The 24,066-nt window shown below is 39.1% G+C and overlaps 1 pseudogene; it reads right to left on the bottom strand.

Moving 5' to 3' along the window:
* Positions 1 to 1,291: 1,291 nt before the first annotated feature.
* On the bottom strand, positions 1,292 to 1,388 carry LOC122117551 (annotated as a pseudogene).
* Positions 1,389 to 24,066: the final 22,678 nt, after the last annotated feature.

Genomic DNA, 24,066 nt, shown 5'->3' with positions numbered 1-24,066 from the left:
AGCCACCTTCACAGCCCAAATATTTTTGTTTGTTTGATTTTTGTTGTGGTGGTGTTTTTTTTTGGTCGTACATGGGGCTTGAGCTTTGGGCTTGGGTGCTGTTTCTGTGCTCTTCAGCTCAAGGGGAGCACTCTACCACTTGAGCCACAGTTCCACTTCCCCAAACTAAAGGACTATTGACAGCCTTACATCTTGCTTTCGAGAATTGAGATAGTAAAGATATGCTGGATAGCCTTCTGTTGAACCATTATATGAAACCATGCCTGAAGAACAATATAGAAGGAACTGTATTTGATATTGCCAAAAGGATAATTATGTATCACTACCTCTATGAAGTTGTGAAAGGCTGTGCAAATTGTTCACCGAAGTCCTAATGGTCGGGTTAAGGTTCTTAAATTTCAAAAATGCATGTCCATCTTTTGTGTCCCTACAAAACATTTTCACAATCCAAATAAGAGCAATATCTTTTTTTTTGGTCAATCATGGGGCTTGAGCTCTGGGCCTGGGAGCTATCCCTGTGCTCTTCAGCTCAAGGTGAGCACTGTACCACTCGAGACACAGCTCCACTTCCAGTTTTCTAGTGGTTTATTTGAGATAAGAGTACCACAGACTTTCCTTCCCAGGCTGGCTTTGAACCATGATCCTCAGATCTCAGTCACCTGTGTAGCTAGGATTATAGGCATGAGCCAGCAGTGCCCGGCAGCACCAATATTTTACTGTAAAAATTCATGGATTCCGTGGAATTCTTCCAAGTGAATTTCCTGCCTTGGATGTAAAAATGTATTCAATAGTTTTTGTATACATGTATAATAATTTCTTCAGAGTTTGTGATTTTTTAATCAGAAATAATTTTAATTTACCTGTTGAAATGAGTAGTACAGAAACTAAAATATTTCTGATGCTTGTCTGAAAAAGTATATTTTAAAATATTCTATATTCTATGTTTGCATAATGTTCATAATTTATTTTCTCCTAGATATACTTTGAATTCTACATTATTTTATAATATATAGGTTCATTAATGTGTCCTTTCCGATTGCATTCCATATAGAACAGTTTGATTCCTTTTTTTCTAGGTCTTAATATTATTTTTCTTTGGGATAAAATGTCAGTGTTGTCTAATTTGAAAAGTTTTGTAAAGTTTATGCTATGTAAACGACTTTCTGAGGTGAAGATTTAATACACTGATGTCAAACTAAATTTAATAATATGAATTACGTGTATTGTTACGCTTGTAATTTTGTAATCAAATTTTTAGTAACTGTTTTTCATTTCTTGCATCTGAAGAATGAAAAATATGGAATACTTCTCAAATTTTCATATTATCCTTGTGCAAGTGCCATGTTAATCTCTGTATTGTAATTTGAGTATACATGCTGCTGAAGCACGTAATATCCTCTAAATTTAAGTAGTTAATGATGCAATCTTTATACAGGTTTATATCTATGGGTGCCTACTTGTAAGAAGGAAACCTTATTGTTCCTAACAATGCTATCGATCTTATTTCCCTTAAATTCTGTGAATAGTGGAAAAAAATTATATTGATCAGTCGATTGCTCACATTTGCAAAATTTTTTTGTCAATGACTATATTAAGTCTTTTTATTTGGTATTTGATCGTACTCTTAATTATTTATAAATAGGTCCAAAGGTGATGGCTTTTTCAAGTACTTATTTATCCAATTGAATTAGCTTTGTGGACCTAATGGATTCAAAGTAAGCATTGCTTAAGAACTACTTCTAAACTTCTTCAGCTGACAATTTCCCAAATGAGGTGTTACTGGAACAAATGTCTACCTGAGCCTTTACCCTTCTTCCATGTGGGAACAGACCAACTAGAATATCTTACCCTGACAGCAAAGATTTTCTTACTAGAACAAAACTAATCTTGGTTACAAGAGATCATAGAGAGATGAACCGTTCAAACAGAACTGTTCAGACTAGAAGGTATTTTATCAAAATATAATTGTTTATTATACCTTCCATTTCAAAAGTAGCTAAAGCCAAGAAGGTGGAAAAATTGTTCATATGCATGATTACTTTTTGTTCTGGCCTGTCTACGATCCAACCAGGCAGGAAATTACACTACTGCCTTTTTATAACCAAATATTTTCAGAGTTGCAGGAGAAGTGCATATGTTTCTCCTCGTTATTAGGCATTAAATTGATAATGTTTTAATCACAGAGTTTCCTCTTTCCTCCATGCCATAAATCTACAAATGGTAAAACTTTAGGTCTAACTCTATCAAACACTGAGGTAGAGATAATGGAATAATACTTTAAAACGGAGTTGCCTTTGATACAGTAACTACAACAGAAAAATGCAAAATGTGTGCCTTTTAATTATATATAGTCATACATTTTACATTTATATGTGCTGATTTTATATTTCACACAATGAAACTTACTAGAATTAGTTGATAATTTGACAAATAAATTGATATTTATTTTTTTCCAATAAATAGAATTGGAATATAAATAATTAGGTTTAAAATATATATTAGACTATAAAAAGTATCAATGCAATGTTTTTAGTATAAACTTGTGATACATTATAACTGTTCTTTGCCTTCTGAATCCACATGGTAAAATAACAATGTTTTCCTCTAATCTGTAATGGATTTTACTCTGCTGCTCTGTTTATTGTTTTAACTCGCCTGTCCCAAACTGTTTTTCTCCATATTTCTGAAGCATTCCTACTGATTATTCCCAAATTTTGCTAAGATGTCTAAAATATATTATTTTTCTGCAGTACCCATGGGTCCTAGGATCCCAGGTCCCAGTTACCTGCATCATCAGATAACAGGGGCAAGACTTTTCACCAAGGCCCATGCAACATATCAACACAAAGTAATTGAAGACCCATCTCAATTTCGCATTTCCTATATTTCAGGGCCCCAATTCCTTGAGATGCAGGAATTAGCAGTAAACAATTGTGAAATGCAAGGCAACTTAAAATGAAGGATGAGATCACAAAATTTGAGAGAAAGTACTGTAATTCAAACATTCAACTTACAGATGACCAGCCCATATGAGTGAACAAGTTCACAAAGTGTCATATGTTTATTTTTAATACCCCTCACCTATGATTAACGAAAGATTTTATTCCAACATAAGTGGGCCAAAAATAGTTCCTGGAAGGACAGATCCATAATTGGTCTACCAAAGCCCGAAAACTTGACTTAGAGGTCAAATGTAATTCAGAAAAACATTTGAAGCACTAAGGAGTGCTTCAAAACACTGGGACTTCAGTACAACATGGTTCTGTGGTATAAAAATGTCACTCTCAAACCAATGATAATCTACATTTAATCTGAAAGTATATTCATTTTCAAATATACTTTTTAAAATCAATTTCGCCAAAATAACATTTGACAAGTTGATGATACTTAGTGACATTACAAGTTTTTCAAGTGTAGGGAGCAAGTTAAATAGAGTTGAATTATTTATACAGCACTAATGCCAAACATGTTCAACCATTCATTAAAGTGTAGAAATACTACCACCCACAATTTGTGTTTTTCAGTAAGAGCCTTTCAGAAATGTGTTAAATAGATCAACCTCCTAAATTTCAAACCCAAACATTAGCTAATAAATTTCATCATTTAATAAGGTACATTTTAAAAAATCACAAATAGTTGCCTTATTATATGTTATTTTGTTTTCCCTCTGTCTAACATAGTAAGAAATATGACTTTAAGTCTTGAATATGGGTACTTATCAGAGATATGACAAACATAGTATCTGTCTTCTACTTCTATCATATTCCTCTCTAGGAATAAATTTTAATTTTCTTCTTTTTCCAAAACTTATAGGTAGTAGAAAATATTATTCCATGTAAAATAAAAGAATCACACCATTGTACAAGGCCATTTATAAAAATTCATAGTTAGGAATACATTCTAAGCCATTTTTTAACTTTCTTTTTGACTAACGATTAATCTTACAAACAGTTGAGAATAAAATCATGTTTAGGTGCTTCCCATCTCCAGTCTTGCAAATTGTTGCTGCAGATGAATGAATTATGGAAATATAAACTGGCATCAATTAAAGAATATGCAGGATTGAAACTCCATGGAATGTATATAAACTTTTCAAAGTATTAATAGACAGTTTAACAGAATGACAATCAGGAAGTTGAAACCAGAGAGGAATTATAGTAAAGACATAGAATGAATGAAAAATGAACAAGGGGCAGGTACAGTTAGAATACTGAATGTACACATATGATGAAGGAAGTGGTAAATTGGAAATAAATCTTGGAGAAAGGGTTGGTTGAGAATGATGGAAGGAGTGACTCTGATCTAGGAGTATTGGACAATTAGATGGATATATTTAATTGAACACAATTGCACAACCCTTTAAAATTCAGTTAAAAAACACAACAAGAAACAAAAACACACAAAAATCACAACCAAACAGCAATCTCTAGAGAGTATGAATATGACCACTCAAAATTTTAATCAGTTAATGAAGGGCAGTCTTGGGAAAAGCAAACAAAGCTGTTCAAAGAGGGAAGTTTGGGATAGGGAGAATTTTGAACAGAATTAGATTGTCTAAGGTTATAAATCACCTATATCTGCTGCAAACAGTATCTTTCTTCTACGAGTTTTCTGTCTGAACTGGATAATCCAGTCCTGAGACACACTTGGTAGCTTGTGAGGTAGAATGGAAGAAACAAGATCAAGAACCCATTACTCCACTGGAGAGAAAACAATCCTCTGTATTTTCTCTAATCTCTCTTCACTACTCTTTCTTGATACTTTTAAGTCAAATTGCTTTTGAATTATATTTTTTCTTCTTTCTTCTGGCAAAGTAATTGGTCAAAGTAATTTCATTAAATATTATTTGCCATTTTCTTCTTTCATGCTGTTTAATTGGCCAAGTGAGTCCATAAAACTTCCCTCTTGCATTTGGTTGCCATGAAACAACATCTATTTTAATGAGGAGAAATCTAAAGTAAATCTTTGTCTCCAGAAAACTGTCCAAGAGGCTGTGATCACAAATATTTGGCTATATATTTTTTCTTTTACCTTGAAAGGCTTCTTGTATCTAAAGTGCCCACAAAAATTAGTACTCCATGACTTGGTTCAATCAGAATTGTCTAACCTCAAAGATATATTTGCTAACAAGATGCTTAGAGGAAACCAAAAAATACTGCACTTTTTATCTTCTCTCTTAAGATTCTCCTTAGATACCATATCAGGAACAGTGAAGTTATTCTATGCAAAATTATTTCAATAGATTATTTCTCTCTTGGTCTTGCATTTGTTCACCAAGTTGTATGGAGGAGAATAGAGTTAAATCACCCATACCTTGGAAGAAAGTGTCTGTTACAAAAGGACAATGCTTCTATGTCCTACTTCTATGTCCTCTTATCTTTTGCCGGAGTTCCAATTAATCACAGGTTCTTGGCTTCAAGTCTAGTGAAGCTGAAGGAACATACGGGCTCCACCACTGCTACATCTTCATTATTTCTCTTTTAAAACTCTTTAAGTTGCCTCATTTGGATGTGGAATATATTTTCATGTCTTCATTCAATCAGTTCTGCATTGTAGTGAGCCAAATGCGCTCTGTAAAATCACTTTAGGGAGTAAAAATACTAACACAATTTATATCAAAAAGTTTTGGCCTCCCTTCACTGCTGAAGTCATTATGCTTAGCTAAGGCTTCTAAGAAAATTTTTTTATTATTTTTTCCATTTGCTCAATTCTTTTCTAAACTTTTTGGCATATGTAATAAAAGAAGTCTTCACTATCTCATATTAATAAGAATATTATTTTTTGTGAGCCACTTAGAAATGTCAAATCATTGGTTTGAAATTTCCAATCAGAATTTTTTTCTGTGTTTCACTGCTTCACGTCCAAAGACATTGTGGAAAGTGTTACAAACAGAAATGTGTAATACCAACACCTTCTTTTATTGTGGAGGGCACTTTCTCCCTAAATATTTTGACTCAAATTATCTTTTTCAGAGAATTACTGTTTGGTAATTAAAGGTAAATTTACAAATTTTGATGCCTTATTTTTTTAAGAACTTTTAATTTAAATTCCAATACAATCTGGTTTCAAACAGTGAGAATATAGTTCCTGGGTAAGGACAATTCCAAGGGAACCTACAGGACTTACAGCAAGGTTTCTGAGGTTTGTTTTTTTAGTGTGAAAAAGAGCCATCTTCATCCACATTGCTCCCTCTCTACTAAGTCTCCTTGGATTTCTTTGCATGAAAGCCTATTCTTCCAGGCAATTTTAAATTTTCTTAATAGGCTAAGTTGTTAAAAATTTTGAACAGTTAAATTTTACTTGTCATAACTTTAAAACCCTTGAAAATCCTTTATCAGAACCGCAAATTCACCAATCCTAATTCCACCTTTACCATCAAAATGTTAACATGCTGTTTTCATGATATAGTATCCATGCAGCTATTATTTTCTAGTGGCTTTGTTATGCGTATATATTACCATATTAGACGATGATAAGCAAAATGAATTCCAAGATATGGAACCAGATTTTTTTTTTTCATTTGTGGTTGTTGTTTTTGATGAACTATGTGATTTCTGTTTTCTTTGGGGTGTTCCCCTATGGTTTATCCCTGCTGTATGGTGAGACAATGGTGAGCATAATGGTGAGACAAAGGACAAAAGGCAAACCAATGCAGTAGCAATACTCACAAGACAACATTTTGGAAATGTACTTCACAACTTGTGAGCGGTGAAGGGGTGAAGGAAAACTGTGAGAAAAATGAGGGAGTGTTACCAAGTTTGAAAAGCTATGATTTAATACCTTACAATTATTTTAACCCCACTGTACATCTTTGTTATAATAAAATTGAAAAAATAAGCTGCATAAAATATAATTTCACTGTATTGGCACAGTAAATAATATTCTTTATGTAGTAACATTTTAAAAATCAATACTATTTGGCATCTAATTTGAATTAATTCCCCCTTCTTTATCAGAGGGTAATCAACTTGCATGTTATCCAACTCGACAATATTTTCACAATATACTTGCCAAATTTTTTGAAAAAGAATAAATTTAGTATTTTCTCATTCTAAAACAGAAAACAGTTTAATGCTATAGAAACCCATAACTTTTAAAAGTAAGTAAGTTTTTAAGAGGACAGAATATATGTGTTCTTCAAAATTCCTATGACTAATAACTACTCATTTTTAAATTCTCAACATACCTAAGAGATTCAAAACAGTACCTGTTTGTATGTTATGTACTTCTGCAATAGATGCAGTTTCCAATGGGGTGTTACAGATTGAGAAGTAAATAGAAAAATAGCCACATTCTGATAGAGGATAAAACTGTGAAGCATGTGTAATAATTAATTATTCAAGAGTAAGCAATTTTTTATAAGAGTAAGCTATTATGTCTATGACCGTCAATCCCAAGATTTATGCCATAAAGTCATACTAGCCCAACAGTTTCCAACTTGTAAGGGACACCTTAAAATTCCTTAATTCACATCATGAATACCTTATCTCTATTTTGAAAAAATACTACACCTCTGCTAATGTGACACCCTCCTTGTTCTGAAAAGAACACCACCATAAACTGAGCTGCATCATTTTTCCTCCACTGGTATTCTTGACATGAGAACACTTGCAAATATTATTTATATTTATACTTTTAAGTTATCATAGATATTCACTATGCTAAGATAGGAAAATTATGATTCAAAGCTCACCCAGGCAGGAAGGTTTCTTAGAATCTTATCTCCAAAAACTTCTCCACAAAAGCCAGACTCAAGTGGCACTGAGGTTGAAGTGGTAGGGCATGAGCCTTGAGCATAAACAGGCTCAGAGACCCTATCCAGACCAAGAGTTCAAGCTCTAGGACGAACCAATAAAACAAAAACAAAATTGAAAACAAACTCCAAACCTAGCATTTTTCTCCATGTATACAGAGAAACGTAAATAAGGAAATGGCTTCCTGTGGTACATATAGGGAGAAGAAAGCAGATGTCACACAATTACTCTCTTCATACCATATTAAACCAAACCCTTAAAAAATTGGTTTTTCTAAATGTATAAATTAATGTCATCCATTTCTTGGCAACTCTGTCTAGATCATTCATATTAACATGGTATACATGAACTGTGCGAATTATCTATTAACTATGTTCTAAATATAACGCTATTGAAATAATATCTAGGCAAATAGAATGCCAGAATCTTTTGTGAATTTTTCAAATAATCCGTCTACTTAAAAAGAATTTTGTAGTATCCTATAGAATATGAAATTACAAACAAAACCAAAAAATATATTTTAAATCTAAATTCTAATTTAACAAGGTCTACAGAGTCCTACATTAGACGAACTTTGCTATTTCTCCAGACTTAAGCTTTTGTAATCCTTCAACATTTATTTGGAATCCAACAGAATGAGGCTTACTTACTTCTGCAAGTTTTTGGACGGGAATCATGAGCTATTCTGCATCTAGGAATGTTCTGTAATGATGAGAGCATTTAAAAAACAAGTGAGGATATGTATGAGTTGCATTCAATAGGAACTTGACTTCTCAAAACATAATGACAAAATTAGGCCAAACTTCCAACTGTGTATTCGTTTTTTGTTGGTGGTTTGTTTTACCGAGACAAAATTATTCTACCTGGTCCAGGGAAGATATCATTAGGTAATTCTACTCTCTAATCTCCTGCATGAGTGCTAGAATTCCAGGCTTGTATCACATTGCCCTGACATAGTTTGTTTTATTTTATCTAGAAACAGATTAGCAAATCTGAACTTCTCCTATAATCTTATCCACTAGACTGACTGCTGAGACTGTTTATGTACTATTTTCAAAGATGTTTTAACATTTGACACGGGATATGAACATTTTCAGATGCACCTGCAGGCTTCCCTGATTCATTCCACCATATATCATATCCCGTTAATAATGGTTGCTTGACTTTCTTACTATCTCTGGTCCCTACCTGTGTAATATTCTCAAATTCTGGGGGAAAGTTCACTTGAAGGCTTTCTAATATTAAAAATTATCACTTGGTTCTAGTCTTACTCAGGACCTATTTTCTATTGTTTTCTAACTTTCCTACATATTCTGAGAATTGTTTCATTTGTATATTTTTGTGTGCACCTATAAATGCCTCTGTGTGTATGTGTATATTTGTATGTATGTATGCAAAAACCTAAACCTGTAATTCAGCAATCTTGCTCATGACTGGTATCCCAGCTTTTGGCTGGTTAATTATAGGTAGTGTCTCAAAGCCTATACTGTCCAAGCTGGATGCAAATTGAACTTCCCAGACTCCTTTACATTCTTAGGTTTTATTTTTCCAGGAGTATCAACTTTTAAACTTCAAACATTTTGTGAGTGTAAAGTCTATCCTGTAGCCCAAATTTTTAACTCAAAATTCATATAAAGATAGATGGACATATACATTACATATCCTGAGTGTACACTGTTAGAAATGTGATCATAAACCAAGTTGTTGTGAGATCTGAGGATTGGGGTTTAAAGCCAGCACGGGTAGGAAAGTCCTGGAGACTCTTTTCTCCAATAATTACCAGAAAACTGGAAGTGGCACTGTGGCTCAAGTGGAAGAGCACTAGCCTTGAGCTGCATTTCAGAGGGACAGCGCCTTGTCCCATATTTCAAGTGACACGAAAAACAACACCAATAAAAAGGAATATAAGAAATGGAAAGAAAAAGAAATGTGATCTTAGCCACCAGGTTCATTGCTAGTATAATTCCTGTTCCCTCAGGATAGACTCTTTTTTTCCAATTAAGTCTATTCTCCCATATGTGACTTGAATTGGAAACAGAATCATTCTTCCATTCTCCTTTTTGCACATTTACATGATTAGCAAGCGTGATTTAGAAAGGGATTGGCCTCATGCTTCTTGTTCCACTTAGGAGTAATGCTTTCTCTATATCACTCCTATAAATCTACATACCGGACTTGGCTTTATTGTTTCAATGTTTTCTTATTTTTAGAGTCTTCTATATTGTATTGAACACTTATACATAAACACAGAACTTCTTTTTCTCCTATAATTGCTATAGTTTCTCTTACTGTTAACTCATGTACACTTGGGAAATTAATGCACAGCATATAGACTCACAAAAAATGATCTGAGAACCTTCTTCCCATTTAAAATTCACCTTAATTTACAGAGCACATAAGAAGTTTGAACAAAATATTCTCATGGATAATGTATTTATAAGCAATTTAAATTTCATTTCTCTTTACTAAGTTGTCTCTGAAACACGTGTTACCTCATGTGCAAAAGTGTCTTTGTGCTATTTCAATGAAGCCAGAAAACATTCATTTTTTTCTGGAGCAGCACCATAGATTGTTAAAGGAAGTAAGTGGAAGTAACTGTTACTGGATGTGGAAACTGATCCCAGGAGAGGAATTGAACATTGAGAAATGATAAAGTTCAAGTTAACTATTACTTTCCTTTTTACTGTACAAGAAAAGAATCCAAGGCTGGAAGGAAAATCTGTCCCTGATTTTTGGGTGTGTCCTTAACTCATATAAAACTTGTCTGTAAACTTCTGGTTGAGAGAATTGCAAAAGGAAACACTATGCCATTTGAAGGCAGGCATAGAACAAAAGGAAGTAACTTTGTTTTAAAAGTGTTCTACTGCAAAGAAGCAAAGATATGGAGGTTTTAAAGCGTCTTATGGATGGATGTTTCACTCCTGAGATGATTCTCTTGTTGCAGGAATCAGTTATCAATTCCTTTAGTCTGGTCTTGAGTTTTCCATAGCAATAAGGATTCCAAAATATCAGGATCCAGTGAGTATGATCTGCAAAAGCAGCCTCTTCTCAGACCGTTACTATTTTAAGGAGAGTCCCAAAAAAATACTCAGGGTTTGTTTTGTTTGCTTGTTTGTTTAGTTTGTGCTGGTTCTGGGACTTGAACTGGCCCCTTTCCCTGAACAGTTGTCTTTCTTTCACACCTGGCCCAAACCTATTACTCCACTGCTTGAGCCAAAACTCCACTTCTGGATTTTTTGGTGTTTAATTACAGACAAGTGTTTGACAGACTCTCTTGCCTGGGTTGGCTTTGAACTAAGACAGTAAGAAAGCTAAGTGACATCAACTCTATGGACTTCTCTTTTGAACCAAGAAATATTAGATGAAGTTTATTATAAAGCTAATATTTGACAATTTTTAAAGAAGAGAATATGTTTAGCAAAGAAGCCATAACAAATAACTCAGCAAAAGTAGGTGCACTACTAAATCATTTGGCAAGATTACTATTGACTTCATCATTCCTTTGGGGGAAACTTAAACCTATATTTGCACTTTTTTGTTGGTTGTGGGGATTGAACATTGATCCTGGCTACTGTGTCTCAGCTCTTCAGCACAGCTTGAGCACTCTACTACTTTAGCTACAGCACCACTTCCGGGTTTTGGGGGTTAATTGAAGATAAGTGTTTCATGGACTTTCCTGACCAGGCTGGCTTTGAACCACAACCTCTGGACTCAACCTCCTGAGTAACTAGGATTACAGGCATGAGCCACCAGCACCCGGCTCATATTTGCATTTATGTGCACTTAATGTCACTATGTAGACAAAGAATGGAAATATGAACCAAATGATGTGACATTGCCGCTTTTCAGAATAATTAAGGTAGCAATATTTACAATATTTTGTTACATTAATGACTCATGAGCTATGGGATTCTTACATTAGCATCCTCTTTCATCTTTGTAGATGTATATAGTATCAGGAAATGTTCATAGATAAATATAGAAAGACAGATTTTTAGAAAGCAAAGATCAGGTATGAAAGATCAGCATAGAAGGAGATACATTCATCACACTGAGATTAAGAACTAGCCTAGGAGATTTTGAATGCTAAAGGCAATGAGGAATAAGCCTAGTTGATAACCAGTTCTTTAATAACCAAAAATGGTTCCCTAGAACGGTTTCTGCTATACCTTAGTTACTATCATTTATTCTTTCCATCTGGAGTTATTCCTTCTCTTCTGTCACAACTGTTAATTAGCCTCTGCCTTTCTGGTGTGATGACTGGCCAAAATAGTTTCCAAATCTCACTTACACTATCCTTCTCATTGTGATTAGCAGTGACCCCACTCAAAAGCCTGGAATATTTGAATTTCCAGAATTAATCTTCACCTGACATCTAAGCACATTCCTAGCATTAATTGCCATGACCTAATGAACAAAACATTTTTTCAACACAGTATCAATACTTAAAGTACATGTGTTAGTAACTATTGTCAGGTATCAGTATGGAAGGAGCAATTATATATTCCAAGTATGGGTTCTGTATTTTGCATTTACTAACTGTTCATTGTTGTTGTTGTTGTTGTTTTGGCAGTCCTGGGGCTGAAACTCGGTGCTTGGGAATTATTCTTCAGATTTTTTTTTCCTCAAGGCTAACCCTCCACCACTTGAGGCACAGGACCACTTCCAGTGTTTCCTTTTCAATTTATGTTGTACTGAGGAATTGAACCCAGGGTTTCATGCATGCTAGGCAATCACCATACCATGAAACCACATTCCCAGAACCCTAAATGATTTTCTTAAGATGGCATTACATTTTCATTCTGTAACTCTGTATCATAATTTTAGCCAGAAATTTTTGCTAGAAAAGAGCATTGAACACAGTACTGAGTCCAGTAAGACTAGATGGAAAATGGATAACTGTCACAGTGTAGCCAGGGCACAGAGGGACTTACCTCATGGAGCTGGTACAACAGACTGAGTGAGACAGCTCCTGACCCACATTTTACCTCCAGAATGAGATGACCACCTTGGTTCCATCCACATGGGGATGCTGGGCCACCTCCTCCAGCACCCATTGAATCAGTTCCTGAGAGAGAAAGTGAAAGAAAGAAGGTCAGAATTACACTTAAACCATATGCCGGTGGCTCAGGCCTATAATCCTAAGTACAATGGAGGCTGAAATATGAAGATCATGGTTTATAGCCAGCCCGGGCAGGAATACCTGTGAGACTCTTATCTCTAAAGAACCACCAAAAAACTGGAAGTGGTGCTGTGACTCAAGTGGTAGAGTGCTAGCATTGAGCTGAGGAGCTCAGGGAGCTGTCCAGGCCCAGAGTTCAAGCCCCATGACTGAAAAGAAGTGGACTTCCCACCACAAGAAGTGGGATGAATAGCACCCATTGTCTTAGGGAGCATGGCAGAGAATTCAGGCCGAGCTTCCTGTCAGCTGGGAGTCATTAGTAGGTCACCCGGCTTCTCTGTGCCTCAGTTTCCCCAGCTTCAAAACTGAAAAAAGTGAAAGATTCCGTTACTCATGGGGATAGAGTAATAAAGAAAGAGAGCCATGTTTTGTTTCATAATCCCATACCTGTTGCACCGTTAATACACACCCTCTGAGATCTTTCCGGGTATCTTCCTATCATATGCTCACAGAATTGCCAAGAACAGTATCAGATGGCCCCTCCATCTGTGCCTGTCCCTGCTCTAGAGATCCCTCTGTATCAATCCCTTGTTTCCTCACAACTGTCCCATGAGGAGATTGAAGTCCAATGGTTGAGGCCCAACCCAGAGATTCACCTCTGGTCAATAATCGGCTGCCGTGGACTGAGTTTGGGACAATCCATCTAAACCAATGACTGAGCATGGCACTACATATCTACCATCCCAACTACAGAAGAACGGGCCTGGTGGCTCAGGCCTGTCACAGATAGGAGGACCATGATCCAGCCCAGCCTGAGCATATATTAATTCTCCATCTCAGAAATGCCCAAGACAGAAAAGCTTGACTCACATGGTAGAAGACCTGACTGGCAAGCCTAAGGCCTTGAGGTCAAACCCTAATATACTAATATACCCAAAAGAACCAGAGTCCCAATGCCAGAGGCTCATGCCTATAATCCTAGGTAGTCAGGGGACTGAGATCTGAAGATCACAGGTCAAGATTTAAAATAGGGTTGGCCTCACCCATCAGATGTCATGATTAGAAGACCCAGAGTCTGACCTATGGTGTTGCGCTCCATACTAGCAGAACTCATATCCTTACTAAGTGTTGGCCATGCTCTCTGTCCCCCTTGGAAGCCATCCCCTGCAGGCCGCACTCCCAGGTCCTCCCAAGCTCCCACTGCCACCAACCAGGCCCAAGGGAGTACACAGCTCCATTGCACACAGACCCCTTGTTCTTGTAATTTAACAGTGCTGAGTCCCCGTCGAGCCTCTCACCCTTCCAGGCCCCCAGACCTCAGCTGTGAAGCCCATACATGCCCCAAAGATAGCAGGTAGAAGTTACCAAAGTATTCAGCCTCCTTGTTACAACCCGCTTCTACACACCCACCCACACACCCACCCACCCACCCACCCCCCCCACACACACACACAAACACACACACACATCCAGACCGGTGACAGAAGACTCCTCCATGCAGCACCTGCAATTTGCCAATTGATCACTCAACTGAGCACAGTCAGGCTGTACAAGGAAAAAGATGATCTCTGTCTCTGTCTCTCTCTCTCTCTCTCTTTCTCTCTCTGTCTGTCTGTCTCTCTGTCTTCAGGTGAAAGTTTGACTGAGCACAGAAGACAAGGGCTCACACAGCAAGTTTGTCTATCTTCTGCATCCAACACCTCCCATCCCCAGAATAAAAAGGAAAAAAAACCAGAAGGCAGGTGTAGACATGCTGCTCCCCACCTCTGACTAAAGCCACTGGGTTCCCACCAGGGAGTGGAAGGGCACAGATGTGCTGCTGTGTGGCTCCCACTGCTCCAGGCCAGGGGATCTTTGGCACCCACTCCTCACCCAACCCTGCATCTCCCTGTATCTTGGGACATTAGCCGCTGGGGATGGGGGTGGCATCCTCGGGTCAACACCCACCCCCACCCCTGGGGCACATTTGTGGCAGGGCGTGGGCCAGAGTGTGGGGCACAGGGGAGGCGCGGGTCCGGGTCGGAGGGGAGGGGATATGGGGTCGCAGGATGCAGGGCTGTGTGGCAGCCACTCACGTGTTGCTGGCAGAAGCTGTAGGCAGCTGCTCCAAGTGGGGCAAGCAGCAATGGCAGAGGCATGACAGACACTCAGGCCCTGAACAGAGGACAGGGGAGCCAGAACCAGGTCAGGGCCCCAAGCTGGCTCATGGCACAACATTGCACAATTGCCTGAGGAAACCATGGGCCTGAGCCTGCAGCATTAGATTTGAAATGCTGCTACATGGGGAAGGGGGGAGGGGACCGGGGCTCAGGCAGGCACATGGTGGGATGAGGAAGACCTCTCTTCCTAGGCCTCGAGTCTCTTGCTCACCACTCAGCCACAACTACCTTCCTCAACTGCTGGTAGTGGTGTCAACAAACAGAGCGAATCATGGTGCTACTGGGCAGCATGGAATGTGAGCGTGGCCACCATTCTTGTATCCCATTGGTCAGAAAGAACCATGAAACAATGGAGGTGTGGCTGGAATCTTGTGATGCAGCCAGAATGGGCTGAGTCAAAATGATGGCAGCCCCTTTCCCAGGGAACTCTGTCCAATCCAGTTGAGGACAAGAGAGTGACCTGCTTTAGCTTGATGGCTGCACAGATTGTTGTGTATGTCTGTTTGTTCCCAGACCTTGAACTCAGGATCTAGGCACAATCTCTGAGTTGCTTTTGATCAAGGCTAGCTCTCTACCACTGGAGCCACACGGCTTTACTTCTGGCTTTGTTGGAACAAGTTGGACAGGAGTTTCAAGGACTTTCCTTCCTAGGGTCACTTTGACCATGATCCTCCTATCACAGCCTTGTAAGTTTTAAGGAGGACTGCTGAGAGCCAATGATGCCTGGTTTTGCTGATGTTCTTGGACAGACCTGTGAGTTCCCTATCCTCAGGTTTAAGTGGTAGGAGCTGGAGCCCACAGTTTGAATCCTGGTCTGCCACCAACAAACGGCAGGAGATCCTATGAAACTCATTCCTATTCATATGATTACCAAAGGAATGTGATGTATGTCATGATTAAATGGGCAGTACTTGAATGATTCGAGGATAAAATTATACACAATTACATTATAGGACACTAGTCGATATTAATTAATACTTTATGAAGCATTTAAACAATCACTTTCATTAAATGGAGGCCAAATGAAATACCTACGAATTGAGCATCACATAGCATGGAGATGCCATTTTTTTTCTGCCAGGACTGGGATTGTAACTCATGGTCTAGGTAACCCTGCTTTTGCACAGTGTGGGAAGGGGAAGCTTGCCTCCTTGAATTCAAGAAATTCAAGTCTGTTCCTTTCGCCTGAAATCGATGCCCACCACTAGAAAACATCCTATTTGTTTACATTTTAAATATATGATTTATATTTTTATACATATGTTGATTCCATATTGTATTCAGTGTAGTTACTTATTTTACGTTTGGTTTTATTCATGTACTGACTACTCATCTTATTGACTATTATGACGCATAGAACAGTGATTACATTGATTACATAGGATATAGTTTTGCATATGTATTGCATGTCCTTCCTGACACCCAGGACTTTCACAGAAAAGGAAAACATGTGTCACCATCAGCTTCTTACTACACGATTCATTTTTTGGGAGTGCTGGCATCTGAACTCACAGACTTCAAAGCCCAATTCATGAATGGGTGAGTGTCAGCCTGCCATCCTGTGGCAAATTGAGCTGACAGGCAGTCCCAAGTACCTGAGATCGAGCCCCAGCGGTTGACAAAATAAGAACAGATTGACATGCAGTTGGTAGTACACTAATAAATGTATATCTTTATAGAGTGCCAGAGATGTCTATACATTATTCACTTATATAGACTACATTCCTACCAATTCTTGGGTATTTATAATGCCTCCATGTAATTAATCTTATTGTTTTCATGCTTAACAAACTATTAAGTAAATCAAACAATATCCTGAAATTATTGCATTCTGTATGTAATAGTATTCTTTTACTATTAATAATAATAAATATTAAATAAATAATAATAAATAAATACATACATAATAAATATTAAATAAAGTCAGTCTCCTGAAATGATGCTGTCTAATTTCACAGGAGCGTCATTCACCATCAACTCATTCAACTGTGACATTGATAATATTACCTTGTTATTCCCATGGATGGGAATGAGTCTCTTAGTATCTGTTGCCATTGATTGGTGTCATGACTGGGATTCGAACAGAGCCTGGTGATAGACGTTGCTCCCTACTTTCAACTGTATTGTTGTCCCAATTGTTGGTGAGATCTCAGGAAAATAGGCAGTGATCAGGGCAGGATCTGTGATAGGTGCTCCTGAGGGGCCAGGGATGTTTCTGGGCTGCTTCTTGGATAAAGTCTCTCTCTTCGGTGGTAAAAAGACCTGTAAAAGCTGACTACAATCATCCCAAGTGGGCTGATGAGTAAAGAGAATAATTTCAAGCAAACGAATTAAATCCTGGGGTTTCTCAGAAAAGGGGGCATTTTGGGTGTGCCAATTGTATAGATCACTGGGAGAAAATGTCCAATATTGGAGTTGCTGTTGACCATCTGCATCCACAGGACCTATGGCACGTATGGGAAAAACAGGTGCATTAGAAGGGGGGTTGATCCCACGGCATTGTCGAGAGACTGGACCCTCAGAAACTTTAAGGGCAGGTGCTGAGTGTTTTATAGCTCCCTCCTCCTCTTGATCATTCTCAGGTTCTGCAAAAGGAACCTGGAAAGGAGAGTATGGGGGAGGAAACATTTCTTCTTCCAAGTTATCTCCCTGATAAAATGGGGGGTACCTTTTCTTTCCCTCTGTCTCAGTTTCTTTTTGTAAGTCTAGGGGGCTAGATGGAGTGGTGCCTATGGTTTCCATTCCTGTCAGACCTACAGTCCAAAAAAAAATACACAGTACAAACAAAACACAAGCAGGCCTGACAGTTACCAAAAAGAGCTTACAAAGTGGAGATCTCCCAATTTGGTCCACTGACCACAGTCACGATGGGGTTCCACACCCATGCCACACAGTAGGAGGAGCAGAGCCACAGTGGGCGAGTTGGACCTTTATTAGGAGGCACTCTTGGTCAATTCCGGCCCAACACTGAACCGACCCCCACCCCACAATTCACATGGCAGTGTTCCAAGGACTGCCCCCCCCCCCGCCCCACACAGCGGGGTTCCAAGGACCCCCACCCTACAAGAGGATCTTGGATGTCTCCCAGTTCCTCTAGGGTTGTGGTGCAAGAGCATCTGCTTCAACAACCCTTTACGAATCGGAATGGCCATCCTCACAAAGGAAAACGAAAGTAAAACAGAAAAAGGACAGGACAAGACAAATTAACAAAGACAGCTCTGTTTTACCTTTGGAGTCTGAGATCTTGGGGGTCTTTGGGGGATCCCCGACGAGCCCTCACTAATATGTTATACCCAGGTCGCAGGATCCCCACCAAGAAGACCATGGAGATTCAGACTTTACAGCTGTTTTAAGGTTTTATTTAAACAGGCTGCAACTGAGGTCTCATCCTACACTCCAACAGTGGAGCCTAGTAGGAGAACCCTGAGCTAAAGTTTTGCAGGGTTCATAAAGGCACACAGTCAACCAGGTGTTTGGATTACCACCACGTGTTGCTCTGCTAGAAACAAGCAAAAAGCGGTCACTGCCTCAAAACTTTAACCCTTCACATGAAAATGCTACTATTGTGTTCTAGACATTTAACGTTGGAGATACAAAACACTCATAATTATTAGATCATTTTATAGGCAAAAGGAGCAATGCAGACTCTATGAGGATCGCTCCAGCTTTCGGTCCTCATATCCTGAGACAGTAAATTCACAGCAGCTCAATGCTAAGTGACAGAACTGGCATGTACTGTGGATATTTTCTACCAAATCCTGTGACACTCATTTCTCACTTTTGGCCTCAAACCTGTGACCAGAGGGGAAGATGAGGAGAGAAAATCCTTTTCAGGGAAAGCAGCTATAAAGAACACTGGGTAGTTTAGTTATAAATTAAAACCTTGGGAATGACCCTGTTAAGAAGTCAGATTGTCCAGATTAAAAAATGAAGAAGAGTAGAAATAAGGTGCCAGTGGTTGCTGTCTGTAATCCCAGGTCCTCAGGAGGCTGAGATGTACAGAAACTTAGTTTGAATCCAGCTAGTGTAGGAAAGTCCATGACACAGTTATTTCAAAGAAATCACAGAAATACCCAGAAATGGTGCTGTGACTCAAGCTTAATGCAGTACCCTTGAGCAAAAGGAGCCCAGGGACCATGCATAGGCTCATATTTCCACCCCAGGACCTGCCCCCTCAAAAAGAGCCTATACTTCCATGTCTTTGTCTATGTATTTTATTCTTATAGGTGAAATTCCCGAGTAGCTATAATGAATGGCATCAACCTAGGAAATTTGTATTCAGTACAATGAGTTCATAAGAGACTTCTTTCAAGTTGTGCATGTTCCAGGGCTCTCCTCACTGTTCACAGTGTAACCTGAGGGTTTCTCTGTTGCCGCGGACCGGGTTCTGTTGGGACGACGGAGGACACCTACGGGAGGAACCTGGAATAGGATGGGGAGATGGCAAACAGACAACTCACACACATGAGGAGTGGATGCTGAGTGCTGAGTGCAATTTAATGCAGAGAATAGCAAACTTTTATAACAGAAGTCTTCATGAGAGAGGGCAAAAGGTTACACAATCTTGCTGCATGGCTTCATTTTTAGGTGGTCACCAGCTGATCTCCTGATAGGCACTTGTTTCCGGCTTATCTCTAAGAAATACAACGATTACGATGTTTGTCACCAATTAACCATTACCTATCTTTACAGAGGCCTTAACTTTCCCAAATAGATCTTTCCTGTTTCTTCTTTAATAGTAAACCTCAAGGAGACCTGGATCTAGCAATTCTCTAGGTCTAGCAATTCTCTTAGTAAATAGCAGGAAATTCTTTCTCCTAAGTAATTATCTCAGCAATTGCCATAAATTCTTTCTTTTCTAGCTGAGCCTACAGCTTCTTGTAAATCCCTTACAAATAATTCCTTCTGCTGAAGTGACTTTGTGAAACCCCCAATACTTTTATATTTACTTATAACTTATCTCCTAGCCTCCATAAGAGGTGTTTCAGGGTAGCACTTAACTCTGGTGAGTTAGTCATATTTTTAAGACACTCATCAGATATTGGGGTCGTCAACACTCTTAAGAAAGAGCTTTGAATAAGGGAACGTTGACAATGAGCAAGTACAAAGAGCAGTAGAAGCAGTAAAAGATTAATAGGCACTCTTATGCAGTGAAGAAAGGCAGAAACACATCTTTTCCCAGGGGTTTTTCCAGCCTTTTCCCAGGAGTAGGCCTCTTAGAATCCCTATTCTCCGAGGTAGACTTCGGTGAAGTCCCAAAACTTGGAGATAGGTTTCTGTAAAGCCCCATTCTCTGAGGTAGACTTCGGTGAAGTCCCAAAACTCAGAGATAGGTCTCGAAGCCCTTATCATGGTCTGATAGATGGTTTCCCATGCTAAGCAGACTCTACTTTGGTCGGCGTGGCACTCTGTATCACAGGTCTGCTGGAGGAAGTCTCTCTCATTGTCTGGACAGGCACACAAAATTCCTCACTCCTGTACAGCTGGGTAACAAACAACTCCATCTGGGCCAGTTAGTGAGGATGAGTGTGAGTGGGCTCTGAAGGTCAGGACAAAAAGCCTTCTTTGTACCCTTAGCTATCTCTCTCCCCAATGCTCTGTTTTAACAGAAGACCTTCATTTGTGCCACCTCCCACGGCAGGCCAACTTCTGTGCACTTATCCTGCCTTTGTGAGACTATATTCTGTTGTTCAGTTACAGTGCTGCATATAATTCAGGAGTCCTTCAGACAGACAACTAGGGCACTAAACATAATGAAATGATTCATTGCAGGCAATGTTGGGCCTATGATACCTCTCTTATGTTTCCGGAAGCTTGGGAAATCCAAGCACATCTTGGATATCACAAAGCTTCCTGTCATCTAGGACTGTTGAAGCTCATCAGGTTTTGAAAGCTTTCACTTCTCCTAGTTGGGCTCTGGGTGGCTAGGTTTTGGGGTTGAACACAGGGCCTGGGTGCTGACCATGAACTCAGTTGCAGAAGCCCAGTGCTTTCCCATTTTGTGTAACAACATCACTTCTGGTCTGTGAGTGTATGTGTGGATGTGGATGTGTGCACACCACGGTGTGTGTGGGGGAGGGGGGTGCGTGCACACATATACATGAATCCTGAAGCTTGAATTCAGGACCTGAGCACTGTACCTAGTTTCTCTTGTACAATGATATCCCTCTCCCACTTGAGCCACAGAGCCACTTCAGGCTATGTCCTAGTGATGTGGTCCTGAGAAGTGAAGCCCACGATTTCATATATGCAAAATATTCTACCAATAAGGCACATTCCCAGCCCTCTACTTCAGCTTTGTTAGTTTATTTCTGTCTTTTTTTTATTGTTGTTGTCGATTGAAGGAGTTGAAGTCTTGGCGTGCTTGTTGTCCCTGACCACTTCAGCTCAAGTCTTGTGCTCTACCACTTGAGCCACAGAGCTACTTCCAGTTTTCTGGTGGTTCATTGGAGCTAAGTATCTCATGGACTTTCCTGCCCAGGCTAGCTTTGACCCATGATCCTCAGATCTCATCCTGCTGAGTAGGTAGGATAACAGACATGAGCTCAAGCACCCAGCTTCCCCTTCAAGTTCTTAGTAGTGAATTGGAGATAATTGTCTCATGGTACCTTTTGTGTCTGAGATAGTTTGGAACCAAGAACTTTAGAACTCAGCTTCCTGAGAAGGCAGGATGACAGACTTCAGCTACTGACTCCTTGGCCATGGCCTCTGCTGCAAGAGGGTCCATGGCTCCACGGTGTGGAGTGCTAGCCATGAGCCCAAGAGGTAAGGGTCAGTGCCTCAGCCCCGAGTTCAAGTTTCATGACCAAGAAAAAAACAAACCAAACCATTGTCTGCTCTAGACAACTCACAAGTCTTCAGTAATACATAATTTTGTCCCTGACATGGGGACTATCTGAGCCTCAATATTCTTGTCTGTATAATCATCTTAGTTGTGGAGCTCTTACATAGACAAGATGTAAGAATGCACCTGGTTAAGGACATAGCACATGGCACTCTTTGCACCCCTCAGCACACAATATCCTGTGAAAGATTCAGCACCCAGCACCCAATGCAGGACTCAGCACACTGCATCCTGAAAACTCTCAGCACATAGCACCCTGTGCAGGACTCAGAATGGAGCACGCAATGGAGGACTCAGCACATAGCTCCATTCTACAAGCTGACATTAGAATTAGGGTGCTTTAATCAGTATCTCCATTCCTTGAGGAAAATTTACAAACCATACAAGTTCACATCTAATGGTTTAGTGGGGTGTTTTTCTGGGGAGAGGGTGTTAGCCATGGGGCTTGAACTCAAAGCTCTACCACTTGGAGCCACATTTTGAGGTGTCTCTCACACTTCCTGCCAGGACTGGGTTTTAAAGCCCCTGAGCAGCTAGGATGACAGGCATAAGCCAGGATGACATGGGTAACCTGTGGAGCTGGGTTGCAGTGGTTTACATGTGGCTAAGTCAGGTTAGGTGGCAGCTTTCAGCACCAGACTCCTAGCTTGCTCTGTAATGAGGTATTTGAAGTTCTGTCCTTCTATAACTGCAGTTAGAATATCCTACCTTTTTTTGGCATCATACCTGGGGCTTGAGTAAGAGCTTAGACACTGTCCCTAATCGTTTGTGCTCAAGGCTAGCATTCAATTGATTGAAAGACAACAGAACTTCTGAGTTTTCTATTTTGTAGCACTGAGGAATCGAACCCAGGGCTTCGTGATTACTATGAGAGCACTCAACCACCGAGCCTCAGGAGTGAACGAGGTATAAATAGAGACTGCTGTATATAAATATTATATACACAAAAAGAGATTTCTGCAAATTATTAAATTATAGATAATATTGCTACCAATTCTTAGGTATTAAATTATGTCTCCATTTAATGATGTGTCCCAGTTAACAATTAATAATGCATTAATTAATAATTACTCAATATCCTATAACTGTTTATCATATATGTACATATATCCATACATATAATTCGATATTTCATAGAATGAGACCAATGTCTATATATTATTAAATTATGCATCATGTGTTACTCCCAATTATTAGTTATTTAATTATGTCTCCTTGTAATTTTTATTCTGTTAATGCTTAATAAAATATTAATTAAACTTAGTGCACATCCTACACTTATTGCATCTAATTTTATACTAGAATAATTCACTACTAATTCAATCTGTTTATCATTTACTGTAGTGGTAATTCTTCTACCTATGATGTTTTTTACCTTTATTGCATCCTATTACATAGCATATAGATTTGCATCCAAATTATGCATCCTACCTGACACCGAGCACTTTCACAGAAAAAGAAAACATGTGTCATGCTCAGCTTCTCACTCCAAGATTACATTTTTGGGAGTGCTGGGATCTAAAATCAGGGCAAAGAAGCCTCAGTTCATGTATGGGTGACTGCCAGCACAGCAGCCATTAGCCAATTCAGCTGCCTGGCACTGCCCAGGCCCTGAGATTGAGCCCTATATGTTGCCTCCAAATTGTGCTTACTGTATTTATTCATTTTATTTTTTATTCATTTACCATTTATTTTATTGACTGCTATAACACATGGAATATTTACTACATTTATTACATAGGATATAGAATTGCCTACGTATGAAACTTCACACCTGACACCCAGGACTTTCACAGAAAAAGAAAGCATGTGTCACCCTGTGTCCTACTGCATGAGTCAATTTTTGTTAGTGCTGGCATCTGAACTCACAGCCTACAAGGCCCAATTCATGAATGGGTGAGTGTCAGCACGCCAGCCTGGGGCATATGGAGCCGACAAGCAGTTCCCAGCACCTGAGATTTAGCCCTAGAGGTTGACAAAACAAGAACAGATGGACATGCAGATGGTAGTACACAAACAAATATAGAACTTTATCTAGTACCAGAGATGTCTATACATTATTTAGTTATATAGGCTACATTCCTACCAATTTTTGGGTATTTATTATGCCTCCATGTAATTAAGATTACTGTTTTCATCCTTAATGAATTATTAATTATATCGACCACTGTCCCGAAACTATTGTGT

The sequence above is a fragment of the Dipodomys spectabilis genome, unplaced genomic scaffold (assembly GCF_019054845.1).
Source record: "Dipodomys spectabilis isolate Male_0828 unplaced genomic scaffold, ASM1905484v1 ptg000143l, whole genome shotgun sequence".
In the NCBI taxonomy this organism is placed as follows: Eukaryota; Metazoa; Chordata; class Mammalia; order Rodentia; family Heteromyidae; genus Dipodomys; species Dipodomys spectabilis.
This window is presented reverse-complemented; position numbering and strand designations above follow the sequence as displayed.